The sequence below is a fragment of the Hemiscyllium ocellatum genome, chromosome 21 (assembly GCF_020745735.1).
Source record: "Hemiscyllium ocellatum isolate sHemOce1 chromosome 21, sHemOce1.pat.X.cur, whole genome shotgun sequence".
Taxonomy (NCBI): Eukaryota; Metazoa; Chordata; class Chondrichthyes; order Orectolobiformes; family Hemiscylliidae; genus Hemiscyllium; species Hemiscyllium ocellatum.
Genome location: NC_083421.1, coordinates 41,252,175 through 41,274,730, shown reverse-complemented (window position 1 = coordinate 41,274,730; position 22,556 = coordinate 41,252,175). Strand labels below are relative to the sequence as shown.

The following is a 22,556-nucleotide window of genomic DNA, read 5'->3' as shown; positions in this document are numbered from 1 at the left end:
CTGCACCCGATGTGGCCTCCTCTATATTGGGGAGACAGGCCGCTTACTTGCGGAACGCTTCAGAGAACACCTCCGGGCAGCCCGGACCAACCAACCCAATCACCCCGTGGCTCAACACTTTAATTCTCCCTCCCACTCCACCGAGGACATGCAGGTCCTTGGACTCCTCCACCGGCAGAACATAACAACACGACGGCTGGAGGAGGAGCGCCTCATCTTCCGCCTAGGAACCCTCCAACCACAAGGTATGAATTCAGATTTCTCCAGTTTCCTAACTTCCCCTCCCCCCACCTTGTCTCAGTCGGTTCCCTCAACTCAGCACCGCCCTCCTAACCTGCAATCCTCTTCCTGACCTCTCCGCCCCCACCCCAGTCCGGCCTATCACCCTCACCTTGACCTCCTTCCACCTATCCCACCTCCATTGCCCCTCCCCCAAGTCCCTCCTCCCTACCTTTTATCTTAGCCTGCTTGGCACACTCTCCTCATTCCTGATGAAGGGCTTATGCTCGAAACGTCGAATTCTCTATTCCTGAGATGCTGCCTGGCCTGCTGTGCTTTGACCAGCAACACATTTGCAGCTGTGATCTCCAGCATCTGCAGACCTCACCTTTTACTCATATCCCAATGAGAGTCAACATGATGTGACAGAAGGAAGTGAACTGGACAGGTTACAGAGATATATCTATGTCAATCTTTTGGGTAAATTTTGTTGTAGCTATATGTACATGCAGTATTGATTGTTCGGTAATATTGTCTTAAACTGATTCCATCTATTTAAAACAAAAACAGCAATTTCTGCAATAGCTCAGCAGATCTTGTAGTATCTGTGGAGGGAAAGCAGGTTTAATGTTTCTGGTTGAGTGACCTTGCTCCAGAACTCAAGAAGGGTCAGTTCTGAGAAAGCGTCACAGGACCCGAAACATTAACCCTGATTTCTCCCCCACAGAAGCTGCCAGACCAGCTGAGGTTCTCCTGCAATTTCTGCTTTTGTTTCTGATTTCCAGCTTCCATAGTTCTTTTGGGCATTTTGTTTCCATCCATTCAAACTTCACCTTTTACACAAATTGTTTATACCTCTATAAAAGTCCACCATATAAAAATCAGTTTCCTGGATAAATAGGTGAGATTCAAAAAAATTTTAGGCTTTGGAAAATCAGAAAACAATGTTTAATAGTGGCAGATAAACAAGGATGCAGTGAAGAATATTAACCTGCATGCCAAGTTTCTTTCTAAGCTCCCTGCTAGTACCGAATCAGAAGCTGAGTACTTAGGCGTTACCCTTCAAAGCTACCCAGTCATTGACTTGTAATTCTGAGGTGTATAGGCATCAAATGTGTTTATCATATTACTTGTAATGTTGCACCAGATTAGAAGCATTTGAAGGTGTCAATTCAGTCAAGCTAAGATAGTGAAATTTGTTCTGAGAAAGTCCAGCATTTGCTGTGTTTTACACTTGCTTCCATCAATATAAAAGTAACCTGTGACTAAATAAGAAATTCAGCCTTCAATGATTAAATTCACCAAAGATCCATAGACTGCACCTTCCAAACCCCCAACCATTACCATGAGCGGTTAAACCACAAAGGTCAGAAAGGGCCTTGAGTCAATGATGTTTTGTGTTGGCTTGGCTAATCTCGGCCAGACTTGTTATAGTTGCAAGTCACTGAGCTAGGAAAGCAAACTTTACCATTGCTCCCATTACTATCCACTTAACTGCACTGACTACAGATAAGGATTGTATTGAACTGTGTTGACTAAAGGTGGAAAAATATGTATAAGAGAAGTAGAGCCACTTAAAAAGAACTGAAAGAACTGTGGATGTTATCAATCAGAAGCTAAAACAGAAGTTGCTGGAAAAGCTCGGCAGGTGTGGCAGCATCTGTGAAGAGAAATCAGAGTTAATGTTTCCGATGTAGTGACCCTTCCTTAAAACAGTTCTGAGGAAGCCGGACCTGAAACGATAGCTCGTCACAGATGCTGCCAGATTCACTTAACGGGAAGCTGTCTTTTAGTGGAACTATCCTTTTCACTCTCCAATCTGTCAGTTATTAATATCCCTCCATCCAGAACATACTGTGCTCATTTAATAAGGCCATTTATATTGCTGTGACAATTATTTTTAATGCAAAGGTGATGTAGACCTTACCTTGCACAGTGTTTTCACAATAGAAAATGGAGTGAAAGGGAAGTGTACATTAACTATACATGGACCTTTGACTGAATATTGTTCGTCATAATAACTTACAATACAAATATGTATTGTGTGTGAATTTTACATTGTGAGATTTAAACTGTGCATCAGTATTCACTTAATTTTGCATCAAGCACAGGAAATCTGCTAATTGTTTAAATGAACAATATAGGTCACCAAGACAGTGATACTTTGGATGTTAACTACATATGTACCCATAAAGAGGAAAGGTAGGGCAAGCAAAGCTAAAACTCTCTGAATATGTTAGGAAATAGAAACTAAAATAAATCAAGAGTACAGAGGGGAGAATTGAATAATAAATTAAGAGAAAAGATATGAGAAAAAATGCTCAAAAGATAAAGGGGTCACAAAAGGAATTCAAATCTTTTATAACAATGCAAAAATTTAAAAACCCTTAAAGTAATAGTGGAACTGATTCAAGTCAAAGAAGGAAATCTTTCCGTTGACGCAGAGTGTATTGCTGGGATACTAAATGAATACATTCCATCTTTCTTCAGAAAATAAAGGGATGTAGTTTTGTTATAGTGGAGGAGGGAGGAGCAGAGACTTTAGATAGAATGGCAGTAAATAGAAAGGAAATGCTAATTGGTTGGTGTCACACAAAGTGAATATGTCACCAATTGAGAGGTAATGTCTGCTAAAGAAATGAGAGTGAAAATGGTAGTAGATCAATGCACGGTCTTTCAGTCCTCCTTGGATATAGGAATGGTGCCAGAGGATTGCAAATATTATTCTCCTTCAAAAGGTGAAATGGTTAAATTTAAAACTGAATTTTATAATCCTGCATTGGTGCACTTAAAGGCTTGGGTTGGAGGAGGAACACAAAATCCAGTGGATTTTGTACACACATCTACCCACCAACCCTGCCCACCAACCCTACCATCAACAAGAGTGGCATTGGGCATCCAAACTTGCAGAAGTTCAATTGACCCTTTTTGAGGACAATTAACACAAGCTTTGTCTCATCTGCATATTTTGAAATTGTGCCCAATATATTGTCTCTAGGTGATTAGTATAGATGTTTTTAAAAAAAGCAAGGGTTCTTACATTGACTGCTGAGCAATCCCACTATATAACTTCCCCCAATCTGGAAAATAATCATTCATCATTACCCATTGTTCCCTGTCACTGCATCAACTTTGTATTCATTTTGTACAGTCCTTTTTGTTTCACATGCTTTAACTTTGCTGGCTAGCTTGTTACAGTGCTGGCACAATATAAAATGGTTTTTGGAAGTCCTTATAAGCCACATGATTCTCATCAAACCCATCTGCTACCTCATCAAAAATCTCAAGCAGTTAGGTAAATACAATTTTCCCGTAATAGATTATTGCTGGCCTTCAGATAACTGTGGATTAATTAATGAAATGACTGTTAATTTTGGCCTGACTTAGTAGTTTGTTACTGAGCTACTTATAGGCTTTTGTGTTGCAGTGGTAGTAACCCTGCTTCTGGACTAGAAGGTTCACTTCAAGTTCCATAGTCCAGTTTGTGTGTCAAAACACATTCAAGCATGTTAATTAGGAACATACAATGGTAATGCCCATGTCTTTGGTGCAGGATGCCTACATTCAAGTCCCACCTACTCCAGAGGTGTGAAATAGCATCTCTGAGCAAGTTGATTAGAACTTATCTACCTGTTCTATATTGATATTTTTAAATCTTTGATTTGGTCATTTGGATAGTTTAACAGCTTTTAGGATGTATTCATCTAGAAAGCTCGAGCCTTGACCAATCTCCAACCAATAGATACGCTTCAGGACTCACATTTTGAGTGGCTCACATTTTTTCAGGAGGTTCCATGTTACAGATTGCTTGGGATACACTAGGTTTAATTATATAGTTCGGTAAGATTGAAAACATAGCTCCCTTATGTTAATCAGTCAGCTGCTAGAGCTGTTACTCTTTCTGTGTCCCATTCCCAATAAGGAGGACAAAAAGGTTATTGCCTTAAATATTTAAATTACTTATATATTCTTCCATTAGGCACTTAACCTTAGTGGGATTTATCACATGTTAAAGCTGGAGGAAGAAAGCACATGAGGGAGATTTAAACACTCAGCCACATTAGGGAGATTTAAACAATCCTTAGGTAAGCACATTGATGATTATGGGATAGTATAGGGGGATGAGCTGAGATTAGTTCATAGGTCGGCGTAACATCGAGGGCCGAAGGGCCTGTTCTGCGCTGTCTTGTTTTATGTTCTAATACAAATGATTAAAGTGAATGTTAAATACCAACTAATGACAACTCAGGTTATATTAAGTATTCAACACTTCTGTAGTAATACTAATGTTTTTCACAATTGGCTATTTTTCATGAAGAAAATAATTGAGGATAAATATTTTCACTTCCTATGAGGAAAATAATTGACCCAAGGATATGGCTGTGAGATATTTCTAGGCAAGAGAATTGAATAAAAATTGGATGAAAATTCAGTGTTGTACTCAAACTGCTTACATCTCTAGTGCTCAGGCCTTCCACTTCCTTCCTGCAGGGAAATCATCCACACAACTTCTTTCTGGCACCATGATTCTGTTAACTTTTCACATGCACTTAGGCTGTAGAACTTAGCATTTGCAAAATAATTAATTATAAGATAGGCCACAGACTGAGATGACACTTGCCCTGTTGCATCTTTATTTCCCACAATCAGTGATTGGTCTTCTTGATGTGATTAAGTTTGAAACTGCATTTGAATCCATGCATAGATCTTTCATGGTTCCCAGTCTGTAAGGTTATATTTAATTCCATTTTAATTTTGAGAACTGTAAACACAGATGTAAGGACATGTGGTACTGCAAAATATTGAACTGCTACATCTGTGCATCTTGTAAATTATGACTTAGTGAACTAATTTTCAGAAGTAAATTAGAGGAATATTTTTCACAGATACTGTAAGGAACATTGGGAGAATTTTATGCTTTGTGTACTGTTTCAAAAATCCATTGTGGATTTAGCATAAAGTCAATGAGTGAATGGCTATTTTTCAATTAAAATTTGAATTTAAAATTTTGGCACCAGTGTAATAATCTGCTAATCTTCTCAGTCAATGGTAAGTGATGTGGCAAGGATAAAATGGAGGAATATGAAAGCAATCTATTTCTTTTTAAAAATGTAGGACATAACATTTCTTAGTTAACAACCTTACATCCTGTTGTCACAGTTTTTTTTTGTTTCCCACTGCAACCACTGTTTGCCATTTTGAGTTGTGGGTCAACATTACTCATTCAGTTTGACTGTTATCTGCCATACCATGATGGGTGTGGTGAGTCTCTGATGTTTCATTTCCAGTGAAATGATCTGATAAAGTGCCTGTATCAATGACTTCAGAAATCCTAATTTTACCCTTTATCCTGAGTTCCTAATTTCGCCAATGCATGTATGGAGAGGGAAGCTCATCCCTGTTCTGCACTCATCTTATGTTAATACAATCACTATACAAATAGTCAGACAAATCTTTTGAGTGCAGTCATGGAAGTATATAGATGTACAGCACACAAAAAGACCCTCCAGCCCATTGAAACTACACTGGCTCGTAGTAAGTACCTGACCATTCTAATTCCATTTCTAGCACTTGTTCATAGCCTGTATGTCTTTCCATCACAATTGCAAGATTTCTTTAGATGTGATGAGGGATTTTGCCTTTACTGCCCTCGCAGGCATTGAGATCTAGATTCCCATCAACCTCAGGGTGAAAAAGGATTTTCCTCACATTCCCTCTAAATCTTCTGCTGCTTATCCTAGATCTATGCCTCTGGTCCCTCCACCAAGAAGAGATGTTCCTTCCTGTCTACTGTATGTATGCCCCTCATAATTTTATACATCCCAATCATGAATTCCTTCCATCTCCTCTGCTCCAAGGGAAATAACCCCAGTCTGTCCAATCTCTCCTCAAAACAAAAACTTGCCAGTCCAGACAATATCCTATTAAATCTCCTCTGTACCCCATCCATTACAATATCCCTCCTGCATTCCAAAGATGTGTAGGTTAGGTGAATTAGCCATGCTAAATTGTAGTATGTGGGAATGTGCAGGCTATGTGGATTAGCCATGGTAAATGTGGGATTACAGGGTGGAGTTTGGGTGGGATGCTCTTCAGAAGGCCAGTGCAAATTCAGTGGGCCAAATAGCCTCTTTTTGCATTGTAGAGATTCTATAAGTGGATTCCAGAACCACATACAATACACAAACAGTCATCAAACCAAAGTTTCATATAGTTCCAGCATCATCTCCCTACTGTTAAACTCTATGCTTCTTAACCTCTTTATTTACCTGACCAGCTACCTTAAGGGTCTGATGCACGTGCACACCAAGATCACTGTTATTCTCAGTGTTTCTGAGGTCCTACAGTTAATCCTGCTTGTCCTGTCCAGGTGCATTCCCCCACAGTCATCTGGATTGAATTCCATTTGCCACTGCTCAGCCCATCTCACCAGTCCATCTCTATCCTTCTGTAATCCAAGTCTATCCTCCTCACTATTTACTAACCAACCAATTTTGTATCACCTACAAACTTACTGATCAAGCTTCCTAACATACAAATCTAAAACATTGACATATCCCGCCAACAGCAAGGGCCCGACACTGATCCTTGTGGAATACCACTGATCACAAAAACACCTTTCGATCATAAGCCTCAGCTCTCTGCCATCCAGCCAATTCTAGATCCAGTTAGCCAAATTTCACTGGATTCCAAGGGCTTTTACTTTTGCTCTCAGTCTCCCATGTGGGACCTTATCAAAAGTCTTAGTTTAAAATCTTTTAATGAAATGTTTTTTTTTATTTGCTACAATAAAATCTTGTAGATATACATGGCTTGTTAGCCTTATTTGCTCATGTGGTATTTCTTAAAGGAAGAGTTTGGTCTTCAACAGAGATAGCATCAATAATCTACTCTAGCAATCACATTCTTCACACCCTCAACTTCCATTCTGTGCAAAGGTACTAAAGTGATCAATGTTCCTCCTACCTATCAATGGTATATCACAAAATCCCCTGAGTTCTGAAATAGAGAACAAACCAACTGCAGCTCAATGAGAGAGTTTCCTCCATCTATATAGAGTTTGGTTAAAAGGCATAATCATTTGAGCTGAGTTTAGTCAATGTTGACTGTGCCCAAAGCAGAATAATATCGGTTCCTTTAATATCGACATTTGGCTGAAGTTGCTTATCCTTATAAATCTGCACTCTCTGCAAAGATTTGTCATTTTTCCTAAGGTATGGTGCCCAGGACTAGACACAATTGTTGAGATCAAATTTTGTCTTATAAAGGGGAGACAGTTTTCTGAGCAGCTGGTTTGTGAGGCAGAGTGATGCCAACAGTTTGGGTCCAATTTTGGCTAAGGTTACCGTGCAGGTCTGTCCTTCTCAACCTCTCCCGATACCTATGGTTAAATGACTACTAGTAGTTTCTGTAATGAGAGAACAGCCCTATGATCTGGTAAGACTACAGCAATTTTACTTTTATACAAAGTAATGGGAATTTAAACTTAGACCTGTAAATTAATCTCTGTCCCTTCTTGATGAATATTCAAATGACTTACCAAGTAAAAACATTTAACCTCCTCTGAATAAATATTATTCATTAAGCATTTTGCAAACAAATTGGTTGCTTCACAAATTGGAAATCTCTAACTAACTTTGTACAGTGTCTCTGCAATTTAAATTGAAAAACTGCAATCTGTTTAAAATAATTTTTCAATTCTTATGCCTCTGTGAAATCATGTCTTACTTTTCAGACATGAATTCAATATGTCTGTCTATTTAACTCAGTCATTCTGGGTCCTCCTGTTGCCAGCTGTCCCACTATTTATCACATTTTTTAACATTACCTGACCTACAACATTTGAAATAGTGCACTGATGAGTGGAGTTGAAGCCAAATTTCAGCAGTAATCACATTGAATGGTGGAGCAGGTTTAAGGTGCCACTAGATTAGATTACTTACAGTGTGGAAACAGGCCCTTCAGCCCAACAAGTCCACACCGACCCGCCAAAGCGCAACCCACCCATACCCCTACCTAACGCTATGGACAATTTAGCACGGTCAATTCAACTAACCTGCACATCTTTGGACTGTGGGAGGAAACCAGAGCACCCGGAGGAAACCCACAGAGACACGGGGAGAACGTGCAAACTCCACACAGTCAGTTGCCTGAGGCGGGAATTGAACCCGAGTCTCTGGAGCTGTGAGGCAGCAGTGCTAACCACTGTGCCACCATGCCACCTACTACTCTCACTACTATTTCATAATTTCTAATGAATGCAATTTTGTGATCTTTGTGCTTTGTAGAGCCTTTGGCTTTCTCCTTCTGAAATTCCAGAATTGTAATTAACTTTGGGATTTACCCCATTGCTTTCATCTCTCTCAATTCAATTGGAATGCCTACTACATTAAAGAAAGCACATATGTCGACCAGCCTGATAGCATCTTGTTGAAATCTTGCTTGCATCCCAAGTGCTACCATTTCGACACAGGAACGATGAATAAAGAAATAAACTTTTTTGTTGATCACCCACAACAAATCCAGTACTCTTTCTGCTGGTTGTCCCTGGTCACTATCTCAATGTAATTGTTTGCAACCACAGTCTCATACTCTGTCCCTATCCTAATCACAAAGGCCACCTACTTCTTCATTGTGATATTGCCACATTAACTCCATTTCTCAGTCAGTCGTCTTTTGAAAGATTAATCAATTCTGACTCAGTAATGTCAGTGTTTGGGTTGTAAGTTTGTTTGCTGAGCTGGTAGATTTGTTCTCAGATATTTCATTATCATGCTAGGTAACATCATCAGTGAGCCTATGATGAAGTGCTGATGTTTTGTTCGGCTTGCTACTTGCCTGTTTTGTTCTTTTGTGGTGGGTGATATTACTTCCAGTTCTATTTCTGAGAGGTTGGTAAATGGGGTCCAAATCGATATGTTTGTTCATGGAGTTCTGGTTTGAATGCCAGACCTTTAGGAATTCCCATGTGTGTTTTTGATTAGTTTGTCCCAAGATGGATGTTTTGTCCCAATTGAATTGGTGTTCCTCTTCACCTGAGTGTATGGATACTAGTGATAGTTGGTCATGTCTTTTGGTGGCTGGTTGGTGCTCATGTATCCTGGTGGCTAGTTTCCTGTCCACCTGTCCAATGTAATGTTTGTTGCAGTCCTTGCAGGGTATTTTATATATGATGTTCGTCCTGCTGGTTGTTGGTACAGGATCCTTCAAATACAACAGGAGCTGTTTCATTGTGGTGGTAGGTTTGTAGGCTACCATGGTGCCCATGGTCAGAGTAGTCTGGTCGTCATCTCTGAGATGGCCTTAATGTATGGCAGTATAGCTGGAGACTCTGGGCATGCTGTGTCTTCTTGTTTAGGTTTGTTGTGTAGGAATCAGTGGGCATCGCTTATCAGGTACCCATTGTTCCTGAATACGTTGTATTGATGTTTTTCCTCAGGTTCTCGTAGTTCCTGGGTGCTACAGTGTGTTGTGGTTCATTTAAATAATGTCCTGATGCAGCTCCGTTTATGGGTGATGGGATGATTGATCCTGTAGTTGAGTATCTGGTCAATGTGTGTGGCTTTCCTGTAAACACTGGTCTGTAGCTCTCCATTGACTTTGCATTCTACCGTGACATCTCGGCAAGGGAGTCTGTTGTTGTTCTCCTCCTCTTTGGTGAACTTTATACTGGTAAGGGATGTTTTTAATGTGGTATTCGCTTTCTTCTAATTTGTTGCATTCTGTGTAATGACAAAGGTGCCATTCACATAGTGGAGCCAAAGCTTCATTCCAACCTCTGCGTAACTGCTTCTGCTAAGAGTCCTGATATTGGAGATCCCATAGGCATCCCAAAGATTTGTTTGTAGATCTTGTCATTGAGGATGAAGGGGGTTGTGAGGCACAGGTCTACTAGTTTGAGGATGCTGTACTTGCTGATGGAGTTGATGCTGTCTGGTATCTGTGTCCTTGGTTTGTCTAGCAGTGAGGCCAGTGTATCTTTGGCTAGGGTGATGTTTATTGATATGAATAGGGCCGTCACACTGAAGGAAACCATAACCTCATTGTCTTCTACCTTGGTATCTCTGATGTTAAGGAATTCCTGGGTGGAGTGGATGGAGTGGCTTGAGTACTCTACTCGGTGTTTCAGTTTGCGTTGCAGTTTCTTTGCTAGCCTGCATGATGGTGTACCATCATTAACATTACGGGCAGGAAACCAGCCACCACGATACATGAGCACCAACTAGCCACCAAAAGACATGACCAACTATCACTAGTATCCATACACTCAGGTGAAGAGGGACACCAGTTCGATTGGGACAATACATCCATCCTGGGACAAACTAATCAAAAACACACATGGGAATTCCTACAGGCCTAGCATTCAAACCAGTAACAAACATAGTGATTTAGATCCCATTTACCAAACTCTCAGGAAAAGAAACAGAAGTGATATCACCACCACAACAGACCAAGATAGGTAAATAGAAAATGGGACATTACACCAGTGTTTTATCAAAGTCTCACTGATGATGTCACCTAGCATGGTGACGAAACGTCTGAGAACAAATCTACCAGCTCAGTGAGCAAACTTACAACCTGAGCTACAAATCTTCTCCAAAATCACAATGCCGGCGTTTTCTTATCCCGTACCCTTTCTTCACCCTTTTGAAAACCACATCCACTCCCTCCACCACCAACACTCCGTAGCAGCAGTATGTACCATCTACAAGATACACTGTAGAAATTCACCAAAGATCCTTAGGTAGCACCTTTCAAATCCATGAATGCTTCCATCTAGAAGGGCAAAGGTAGCCAATACATGGGAACATCACCAGCTACAAATTCCTGTCCAAAACACTCACCACCCTGACTTAGAAACATATCGCTGTTCTTTCACTGCCACTGCATCAAAAGCCTGGAATTTTCGAAAGACATTGTGGGTCTACCTACAGCACATGGGCTGCAGTGGTTCAAGAAGACAGCTCACCACCGTCTTCTCAAGGACAACCAGGGATGGGCAATAAATGTGGCCAGACAGTGAAACCCATACAGCACGAGTGAGTTAAAAAATGCCAATGTGACCAATCTTTGTGTCATCCACAAACTTACTTATCACCTCAGTAACACCTTCCCCCAGCAAACTTTCTTCTATGTTATTTATAAATATCCCAAAAATAAAGAATCCAGCATTGATCCCTGTGGTATACCGCTGGACACCAGCCTCCAGTCACCCATCTCCGACTACCACCTCGCTCTGTCTCTTGATACTAAACCAACCAGTCTTCTCTTTGAACTGCACCTTCCCCATATTCCTTGGTTTATTTAGGATCCAAAATTTATTCAGTCCTTGTGTTGAATATGCTGAAATACTCAGCATCTTCAGTTCTCTAAGATAGTGAATCCCAAAGTCTCTTAAGCTCAGAATGAGGAAATATCCCATCATCTCTGTGTACTTACCTTAAGTTTGAATGACTTTCAAATGTTGTAAGTATCAGCTTGACTAATTCTCTTTCTAAATGATTGATTATGAACATTAATGACATATCATCAAGTTTACATTGACACTCTTAACATTGCTTGAGATTTGGTGTCCTCCAGTCTGTAGGTACCTGAGCTCACTCCTACTAACAGCCAGCACTTGCAGCATATTAAGAAAGTTTTCAAAATACAGGCAGTTCCTGGGTTGCAAATGAGTTCCATTCATGAGTTTATTTGCAAGTTGATTTGAATGCAAGTACACAATACAGGACAATAATAAGCAGCTGTTCATAAGCACTGGGAATGTTCATTTGTCAGATATTTAAAATTATTACCCCTGTGTGGAATCACTTCCTTAAGTTGAATGTTCATGCTTCTATACATTTACATTCACTTAAGCAATTTGCTTTTACTTGCCCAGGTTAGCTTGCATAGGACTTGCAGATCTGTACTATGTCTTCAGTGTACATAATACTCCTGTGGCCAGTTTAGCTCAATTGGTTGGATGGTTGGTTTGTGATGCTGACAGTATGGGTTTGATTCCTGTGTGGACTGAGGTTGCCATAAGGACTGTCCTCAACCTTTCCTGTCACCTGAGGTTTGGTGGCCCCCAGGTTAAATCACCATGAGTTCTCTCTCTAATGAGCTGTATGGTCTGAAATGAATGATTTATTGTCATATATACCTTGGGAGATACAGTGAAAAGTGTTCTGTTGCCACAATATGGTGCCATTTTGAGGTTCAAAAGAGTGAAAAGCAAGTACTTAAATAGAGTTGATCTTCATCAACCATCATCCCAAATCAGGTTTCAGGACTTTTGCAAGGTCCACATTCCAGGCCTATGAAGACAGGAGTCCCTGCTCCGATCATCAGCATTCCAACTTCCTGGCAACATTAGGAACCTTGCAAAAAAAGAAACCAAGATGAAAAAAGAAAGAGAAGAAAAAAGAATGTGGCCAGCCTTGAGCAGACAGGCTTATCATGGCAGTCCCGCCATCTTGAATCAGCCACTTGAATTCTTACTTTTTGTTAGATTTTATAGCAGATACTACGTGTGATAATTCCAACTTCCTCCCGAGTCCACAGTAGGTGGAGTTAGAGGGAAGGGGAGAGTGAAATTAAAATTTCAGCACACCCAACTTCTGTTTCTTGTGGACGCGTTTTGTAGGGGAGAGCCCTAATGAGCTATCTAGAAGCTCACTCCTAATCTAAATATTTCAATCTTGTTCCAGACTGCAAATTTCTGGAGGCCTTTAGATTTTAAATTTTAGGTCACATTTGTTAGTGTCTGGGAAACCATGGGTTGCACTGAGAATGATAGGGTTCTGTAGCTAAGTTTCTTTCCAGCACTGCTTATAGGTCAGGAAATAAAACTCAATTGCTCCCTCTTGACTCATTTACCTAACCTACATTTACCATACCCCAAACACAAACCCTTCCTGCTACTTAGCTCCAGATCTACCTCTCTGGTTGCTAACTGATCTCTCAGGCCCTCTCTCTCTGACATTGCATTTATCTCATGTCTTCTACTTCTTCATGTACCTCCCTGACAGCCTTCCAATCTGGCTGGTTAGGTATGAAATTATATAAGGTGCTGCCTTTAAGTCTGGCACATTTTCTGGCTTTCTGGACCCTACACACCCACTCTGACCCAGTCTCTCACTATCAGTCATAAAGCAATCTAAATTTCATTTCAATTCAAGCCAACAAGATTTTGCCTACCTCAAGAACTAACATTTTTTCTAAGAAGAAACCTCCTTTCCTAATTTTCAAATGCATTATTTTGACTTTTTTATTTCTTATTTGAAGTGTCCCACTTTCCAGTTCTGTTGCTGTAAGGAATTGCTCCAAGCCCCCTGAATGTCCTGCTCTCTGGATGGGCTAGTAGTCTCTTCTGCTTCACACCATCTGATGACCAGTCCCAGGACAACATGAGGGGAGGCTTTAAGATCCTATTATTTGCGAAACCTTGTTGTGCACACTGTGAAACATTTACTCCATTTGCAAAGAGTGTTTACAAAACAACTGAATAGAAATTTGTCCATGATTGTTTGACTGGTCCATCTCGACAGGCGATCTACTCGAATTCAGCGTGAAACTCTTCCTGCTAGGATTACAAATGTTTTCTGGGATGGTGGGAATGTGAGAATAAACCAAATGTGAGTGATGGTTACATTTGAGGGACACTTCACCCTGAATCTTCACACTGCACACATGCTAAGTATCACAATTTTAGCTGGGAGTCATCCACAAGTCCCAGGTCTCACTTTGCACCAAAACTGTGCGGCTATCAACTTACAGAGCTACTTAGAGAAGATGTGTTAACTGAAAAATCCTCTTCCAAGTTGCAAAAGGGCAGATGATTCATGTGTTGTTAACTTCCTGTGTATTTGGGATTTTTTTTGTTGAAAGTGTTACTCAGTGTGTAATACCCCTCTGAAATAGCACTGGACTTATTCAAATTACATGCAAATATGTGTTATTTGACAATATGACGTTTCCTGTCATTACCAAGATTAATCAGAAGGAACAGTTCTTACGTCTGATGTCCATCATTGGTTTAGCTGGTAGAAGGGTCCATTTAAATTTAAAATGCCTACACAGCCTTTGCAAAATATCACAAAATTGCCAGCTGGATTGGTGATAGGATGTGTCATGAAAGGTAAATGGTGTGTTCTATGTGGGCACAGAGGCCGTGCCCACACCCAACTTTGACAGGCCTCTCAGGACCATTCTGTGTTCTTCAGTTGCCCCATCTCAATTAGGCAGTAAGACACTTATAGAGATGTACAGCATGGAAACAGACCCTTCGGTCCAACCAGTCCACGCCAACCAGATATCCCAACCCAATCTAGTCCCACCTGCCAGCAAGCGGCCCATATCTCTCTAAACCCTTCCTATTCATATACCCATCCAAATGCCTCTTAAATGTTGCAATTATACCAGCCTCCACCACTTCCTCTGGCAGCTCATTCCATACACGTACAACCCTCTGTGTGAAAATGTTGCCTCGTAGGTCTCTTTTATATCTTTCCCCTCTCATCCTAAACCTATGCCCTCTAGTTCTGGACTCCCCGACCCCAGGGGAAAGACTTTGTCTATTTACCTGATCCATGCCCCTCATAATTTTGTAAACCACTGTAAGGTCACCCCACAGCCTCTGAACCTCTAGGGAAAACAGCCTCAGCCTGTTCAGCCTTTCTTTATAGCTCAAATCCTCAAACCCTGGCAACATCCTTGTAAATCTTCTCTGAACCCTTTCAAGTTTCACAACATCTTTCAGATAGGAAGGATACTAGAATTGCTTGCAATATTCCAACAGTGGCCTAACCAATGTCCTGTACAGCTGCAACATGACCTCCTAGCTCCTGTACTCAATATTCTGACCAGAAATGTCTGTAAAATGTGTTATTGTTATTCCAGGGATTTGGATCGTATTTGAATATGGCCCAAAAGGATAGAAAGTCATTCTGAAGCAGTAACTTAAATGTATCAGTTCCAAGAAAACATGTGATTGGGAGAATCCTGAGAGTGTTAATGGAATAAAATGTTTATACATTTAGTTTAATGACAGGCAGTGTCAACACATTAAATCACTGGTGTTGTTTTCAGTTCAGTTCAGTTCCAAAATCACAATTTTAGTTAAAAAGAATTAAGTGTTCTGGTCAGAAGCAAGTTTATAGTTTCTCGCCGAGCAGAATTCAGTTCAGAGGAAACCAGTGATGGCAACAGAATTTTTTCTTAGTTTGTGAAGCTTCCAGGCTAGGAGAGTTTGGGATAGAAATCTTCATATAGTTAGAATTGCAAATGTTTAAGCCATCAGAATTGTGAAAGTTTCATATCATCAAACATGTGAGGAAGCATAAAATTGCTCCGAAGCTCTAGAGAAAGAAAATGGAAGGAGCATTTAAAAACTTAGACTTGATGCAGCAGGATAATTTCTCCGGACTTGAGTCTCTGTAATGGATAGTGTTGGGAGACATGTTGGTTTAATACTTACGGCATGATTTTTTAACTGCGATGTATAACTTGGTTTCTTTGTTTTATTTCTTTTATAACAAACTTATATTCTGTTGTAGAAGAATGGCCGCAGCTTTATGTGACTATATTTCGGTGACTAGGAAAATGGGTGTGAGGATCATGTCAGCCATGATAGAATGGTGGATCAGACTTGGTGGGCCAAATGGCCTAATTCTGCTCCTATACCTTGTGAACTTATGAACTTGCATTAACTGAGCAATCGATATAATTAAACATAGGATCTCAAATTTTCTGAAGGCTAGACAGCATAAATTGGAGTTGTGTTTTGGGACCCTGTAAAATCCATCACGTACATTGAGATAAGGCAATTGCCTGAGAAATTGAAAATTCCTCTGTACAAATCTCTTATACCTCTGCAGGGCTGGCAACATCTGTGGAAAGAAGTGATAGTAGCTAGGAAAAGATTGGTGTATTTGCTGAAGATAGAGGATAGCGAGGCATGGGAGGAGGGATTGGGTGAGCAGATAGATGGAGATTGAGCCCAGAGTGAGAGAAAGAAAGTTAGTTTGGTTGATAGTAAACCAGAGAAGGAGAAAACCTGACAATGGTGACAATAAGTAGGTGACATTGGGTTGACTCTGCTGAGAACAATTCATGGAGAAAGTGAGGACTGCAGATGCTGGACTTCAGAGTTGAGAGTGTGGCACTGGAAAAGCACAGCAGGTCAGGCAGCATCTGAGGACAGGAGAATCGAACGTAAGCCCTTCATCAGGAATGTGGCTTTTCTGATGAAGGGCTTGCACTTGATTCTCCTGTCCTTGGATGCTGTCTGACCAGTTGTGCTTTTCCAGCTCTACACTCTCGACTGAAAGCAATTCATATTATGACAGGATCTGGGGTGTGGGAGATGATAAAGGAAAAGGTGTTCAGGCTCTAAAATTATTGAACTTGATATTGAATTCCAAAGACTGCACGGTCCCCAGCAGAAAGCAAGATGCTATTTGTCCAGATCATGCTGAGCTTCCCTGGAGCACTGCAGTAATGCCTTAACTAATCAACTTGTAATATCTGAATTTAAACAAAAACTTGGCAATTAATTGCTCCTTGGAGCATTGTCCATAATTGCTTCTCTCTCAATCAGAATCGATTTGACAATCAATCATCACCCTCTTCTCGTGCAGTATAAATTGTTGCTCTCTTTGATATTTGGAATTCCTGTGATTCTCTCCTGATGAATGCAAGACAAAAAGCTTTACCTGCAAGTTCCCTTTCCTCAGTGATACTCAAGTTCTGCATTACCAAGTGACGATTTGACAATTGTAATGTTCTCATGATTAACCAAAGAGGTGGTGAGAGAAGCAACGTTTAACGCTGATACAGCTGAGAAGAGGAGCATGACAAATAGTCAAGGCAGAAAATGAGATAAGTCTGATAAATTAAACTGCATTTATTTCAATACAAGAGACAGATGAACTCAACATGATTGGGAGCATGGAACTGGGATTTTGTAGCTATTAAAGAAACTGGCAGCTTAATATTCCAGGGTATAGAAGTTTTAAGAAGGATACAAAAGGGGGTAAGAGAGGAGGGGGAATGACATTTTTGGTCAGGGATAACATTACAGCTGTACTTAGAGTTGTAGAGCTGTGTAGCCTGGAAACAGACCCTTCGGTCCAACTCATCAATGCCAACCAGATATCCTGAATTAATCTAGTCCCATTTGCCAGCATTTGGCCCATATCCTTCTAAACGCTTCCTATTCATCTACCCATCCAGATGCCTTTTAAATGCTGTAGTTATGCCAGCCTCCATCACTTCATCTGGTAGTTCATTCCATCTCCGTTTTTTTCACTTCCCATGTGGTCAATGCTTTGTGTCTCTTCCTCCTTTTTAAAATTGCAATACCATGCAACAGCTTATAAAACAGTAATTACCTCTCTTAGAATTTGAGGAAATATCACTAAAAATACCTCAAAAAAGTTGCGGCTCTTACAGCCACAACTTTTTCCCATCCTCCATCTTGGATTACCTAGAATCCCTAAGGGAGGATATTCCTGGGAGTGCATCTAATGAAGTTATTTGGGTGGAACTGAGAAATAAGAAAGAGATGATCACCTTTTTGGGATTGTAGGATAGGCCCCCCCCTCAGTAGTCAGCAGGAAATTGAGGATCAAATTTGTTAGATCTCAAATATTGTAAGAATGATATGGTTGTAATAGTAGGAGATTTTAATTTTCCAAGTATAGATTGGCATAGTGTTAAGGGCTTGGATGGGGAGAAATATATTAAGTGTGTACAAGAAAATTTGCTTATTCAGTGTGGATGTATCCACTAGAGAAGGAACAAAACCTGACTTTCTCTTGGGAAATTAAGTAGGGCAAGTGACCGAGTCAGTGGGATAGCACTTTAGGACCAGTGATCATAATTCTATTGATTTTAAAATAGTTATGGAAAATGATAGACCTGTTCTAAAAGTTAAAGTTCTAAATTGGAGTAAGGCCAATTTTGACAGTATAAGGCAAGAGCTTTCAAAAGTTGATTGGGAGAGGTTATTCATTGGTAAAGGGATGTTTGGAGAGTGGGAGGCCTACAAAAATTAGATAACATGAGTCCAGAGCCAGTAAGGTTGGTAGGGCTGGTAGGAGTATGGAATGCTGGATAACTAGAAAAAAAGGAGGAGGCATATGGCAGGTACAGACAGCTGGGATGGAGTGAATCTCTTGAAGTATTAGGACAGTAGGAGTATACTCAAGGAAAATCAGGAGTGCAAAAAGGGGACACTAGATAGCTTTGGCAAATAGGGTTAAAGAGAATCCAAAGGGATTCTACAAATACATTGAGGACGAAAGAGTAATTAGGGTTAGAATCGGGTCCCTTAAAGATCAATAAGGCCATCTATATGTGGACCCACAGGAGATGGGCGAGATACTAAATGAATATTTTGCATCAGTATTTGCTGTGGAGAAGAACGTGAAAGCTAGAGAATGTAGAGAAATAAATAGTGATATCTGGAAAAGTGTCCATATTTCAAAGGATGAGGTGTTGTATATCTTGAAAGTTGAATAAATCCCTGAGACTTGATCAGGTGTTTTCCAGAACTGTGTAATAAGCTAGGGAAGTGATTACTCGGCCCTTCGCAGAGATATTTGCATCATTGATAGCCACAGGTGAGCTGTGGGAAGACTGGAAGAATAGTGGCTAATGTGGTGCCACTATTTAAGAACAGTGGTAAGGAAAAGCCAGGGAACTATAGACCCATGAGCCTGATGTCAGTGGTGGGGGGGTTATTGGAGGGGATTCTGAGAGACAGGATTTACATGTATTTGGAAAGGCAAGGACTGATAATTGATTGTCAACATGGCTTTGTGTGTGGGAAATCTTATCTCACTAACTTGATTGAGTTTTTTGAAGAGGTGTAAATGAAGATTGATGAAGGCAGAGCAGTGAAAGTTTCTCGATGGACTTCAGCAAGGCATTTGGCAAGGTTCCACATGGTGGATTGATTAGCAAGATTAGATCGCATGGAATCCAGGGAGAGCTAGCCATTTGGGTACAAAATTGGCTTGAAGGTCATAGACAGAGGGTGTTAGTGGAGGTTTGCTTTTCAAACAGGAGGCTTGTGACCATTGGTGTGTTGCAAGGATCCATGCTGGGTCCATTGCTTTCTGTCATTTATATAAATGATTTGGATGTGAATGTTGAAGGAATGCTTAGGAAGTTTGCAGATGACACCAAAATTGGTGGTGTAGTGAACAGTGAAGGTTACTTCAGAGTACAATGGGACCTTGATCCGACGGGCCAAGGAGTGGCAAATTGAGTTTAATTTAGATACATGTGAGGTGCTGCATTTTGGAAAAGCAAATCAGGTCAGGACTTATACACTCAATGGTAAGGTCCTGGGGAGTGTTGCTAAACAAAGAGACCTTGGAGTGCAGGTTCAAGGCTTCCAAGGATGTTGCCAAGGTTGGAGGGTTTGAGCTATATGGAGAGGCTAAATAGTTTGGAGCTTGTTTCCCTGGAGCATCGGAGGCTGAGGGGTGAACTTATAGAGGTTTATAAAGTCATAAAGGGCATGGACAGAATGAATAACCAAGGTATTTTTTTCCAGGGTAGATGAGCCCAAAACTAGATTTCAAGTGAGGCGGATTTAAAATAGACCTAAGGGGCAACATTTTCTCACAGAGGGTGGTGCGTGTATGGAATGAGCTGCCAGAGCAAGTGGTGGAGGCTGGTAAAATCACAACATTTAAAAGGCATCTGGATGGATACATGAAATAGGAAGGGTTTAGAAGGATATGCACCAAATGCTGGCAAACAGGACTAGATTAATTTAGAATTTCTGGTCAACATGGACAAGTTAGATTGAAGAGCTGTTTTCTGTGTTGTACAACTCTATAATCCAAGATCTGGGTCAAATGTGTTATCTTGATTGCTTTTATGAGACCAATTTTGCTGTGGTTGCCTTTTACTTTGCTGTGACTCATTGAAAAGTGGTGTTGGTATCTGTACTGACATGATATAGGGCTTAACTTAAGTGGTGTACTTGTCCTAGTTATATCCTGCAACCTTTGTCACATTTCACCACTTCTGCAACGATGCAAATAGCTTGGTTCTGTCAAAGGATTCTGATGGGTAGCTATCCTGAGAAGATCCTCCTTTGCACTCATTAACACTATGTCCTTGCTACTGAATAATATACTCCCCTTGCCATGGCTGCTGATTGACAGGATACCTTATAGTGAGATCAGTTTATTTTAAAAAACAAAACTTTTTTTTCAGACCTGTCAAAACTTTCTCCAAGCTTTTCGAAGCCAAAAAAGAGACAGCCTGTTTTACCCTGAGACACAGGGACCTCTTGAAGCTGTGTGGAATGAGCACAGGCTGCTCTCAGATTGCCAAATCACCCGATTAGGCTGCACAGATATTGGAATAAAGGCAAAATATTGAAGATGCTGGGAATCTGCTACCAATGCCAAAAATGCTGGAGAAACCCAATCCTTTGGAGGCAGAAACAGAGTTAACGGTTTGTGTTCACTGTGACCTTACCTCAGACACGGGCGGCACGGTGGCACAGTGGTTAGCACTGCTGCTTCACAGCACCAGAGACCTGGGTTCAATTCTCGCCTCAGGGAACTGACTGTGTGGAGTTTGCACGTTCTCCCCGTGTCTGCGTGGGTTTCCTCCGGGTGCTCCGGTTTCCTCCCACAGTCCAAAGATGTGTGGGTCAGGTGAATTGGCCATGCTAAATTGCCCGTAGTGTTAGGTAAGGGGTAAATGTATGGGTGGGTTGCGCTTCGGCGGGTCGGTGTGGACTTGTTGGGCCGAAGGGCCTGTTTCCACACTGTAAGTAATCTAAAAAAAAAATGTCCAAAGAAACACTGTGGACTAAGAAGGTAGCCAAAGCTAGCTACACTTGGAAGAGACAGAAACCTTAGAGAAGGAGGCTCTTGAGGTAGCAATTGAACATCCCAGATGTAATGTTAGAGATTTGGAAAAGGGGAAGAAAATTACAAAAACATTGCAAAGACCAGGCAGGGAAGGAACAGGAGTGAAGGGAGTTCTTACCTCCCAAAGCAAGCCGCTACCATGAGCAGGCTGCATGAGGCACAGTTGCAAGGGACAGAGCAAGTGCCTGAAAAAAATAATTTATCACAGAACTGCAGTACTTAAAGATCACAAATTCTATTTAAGACAAAAAAAAGGACAATTTAAAATTAATTGGAAGGAAGAGTCCAACAGGAGAAAGAACTTAGAAGAAACAGAAGACTTTACTAAGATCAGGATACCTGGAACTTAAGCATGATTTTGGTGGGAAGGTCATAAGGTCACAGTCATGGTTAATTTAAAATATTGTGTAAGAGGACTTGTTGGTTGTGAGGGCCTTTTTGTCCACAAAAAAGTGCAAAGCATTCATTTTGGCTGCAGATGGTGTCAAAGCCCTGTAAAGTATAGAAAACCACCATTTTTATTGCTAAAAATGGATTAAAGCTCGAGAATGAATAACAGAGTGTTTCGTGAAACAGAATTTTAAAACTTCATGGCAGTAAAGATTAGCTATTTACATAATTTAAAGCCCTATTGGAAGAATTTCATATAGTTTTGCTGCAGTACAAAATTTAAAAGCCTGCAGATAAGGAAAATATTGTTATATCATAGTGGTTTTCAAATTTTAAGTCTTTAAGACACAAAATTTAAATTGTGTTAATTTAATGTAGGAATACGATACTTAAAGACAACAGATTAGAAACAACATTAAAATGCAGCAGACTTAAAAGCCCTTTCAAATAATAGGAATAAATAAACACATTAAGTATAACCAGAAAGGTAAATAATAGTTTCTAGTAGATTCAAGGTCAGAAGTGTTAAAAGAAGACTTATGGGGGGAAAATAATTCTTAAGAAACAGAATTGCTTTGAATTAAATCCCAAATCTGAAGTTGACCAGGTTGATATGCTATTGTATTCAGTGGGTCTTTTTGCAGGTGACATTATAAATCACAAGAATATTTTTAAAACCACAGTTACTTCTGATAAGGTTTTAAAAGCTTTTGAAAAGTAGTTCAATTTGAGTACCAACAGAATTCTTAAATGAGTAACATTAATCAGAAGTATTAAGCTTCCATGGAAATCTGTGGACAATTTCATCAATAATCTCTATTGAATAATGGAAAACTTTGGAGCTTTGAAATCAGTTTTCTTACAGTCCCAGAAAAAACAGAGCTTTAGTGAAAACTATTCAAATTGTGTTGGAAACAGAAATTTGAAAGATTCACTGAAAGATACTGAGAGTAGATGAGCAATTGTACCTCAGGCAGCAATGGAGTCTAATGAGCTTACGAAGATAGTTGGATGCTGTTTCAGCACTGACCAAACTCTCAGCCAACCCTACACCCTATG

General features: G+C 40.4%; 1 protein-coding gene across 2 annotated transcripts in view; it reads left to right on the top strand.

Annotated features, from left to right (window-relative positions):
• LOC132825836 (prostaglandin G/H synthase 1-like) overlaps positions 1 to 22,556 on the top strand; it is a 105,794-nt gene that overhangs the window by 35,152 nt on the left and 48,086 nt on the right. The gene's annotated exons all lie outside the window — the stretch shown is intronic.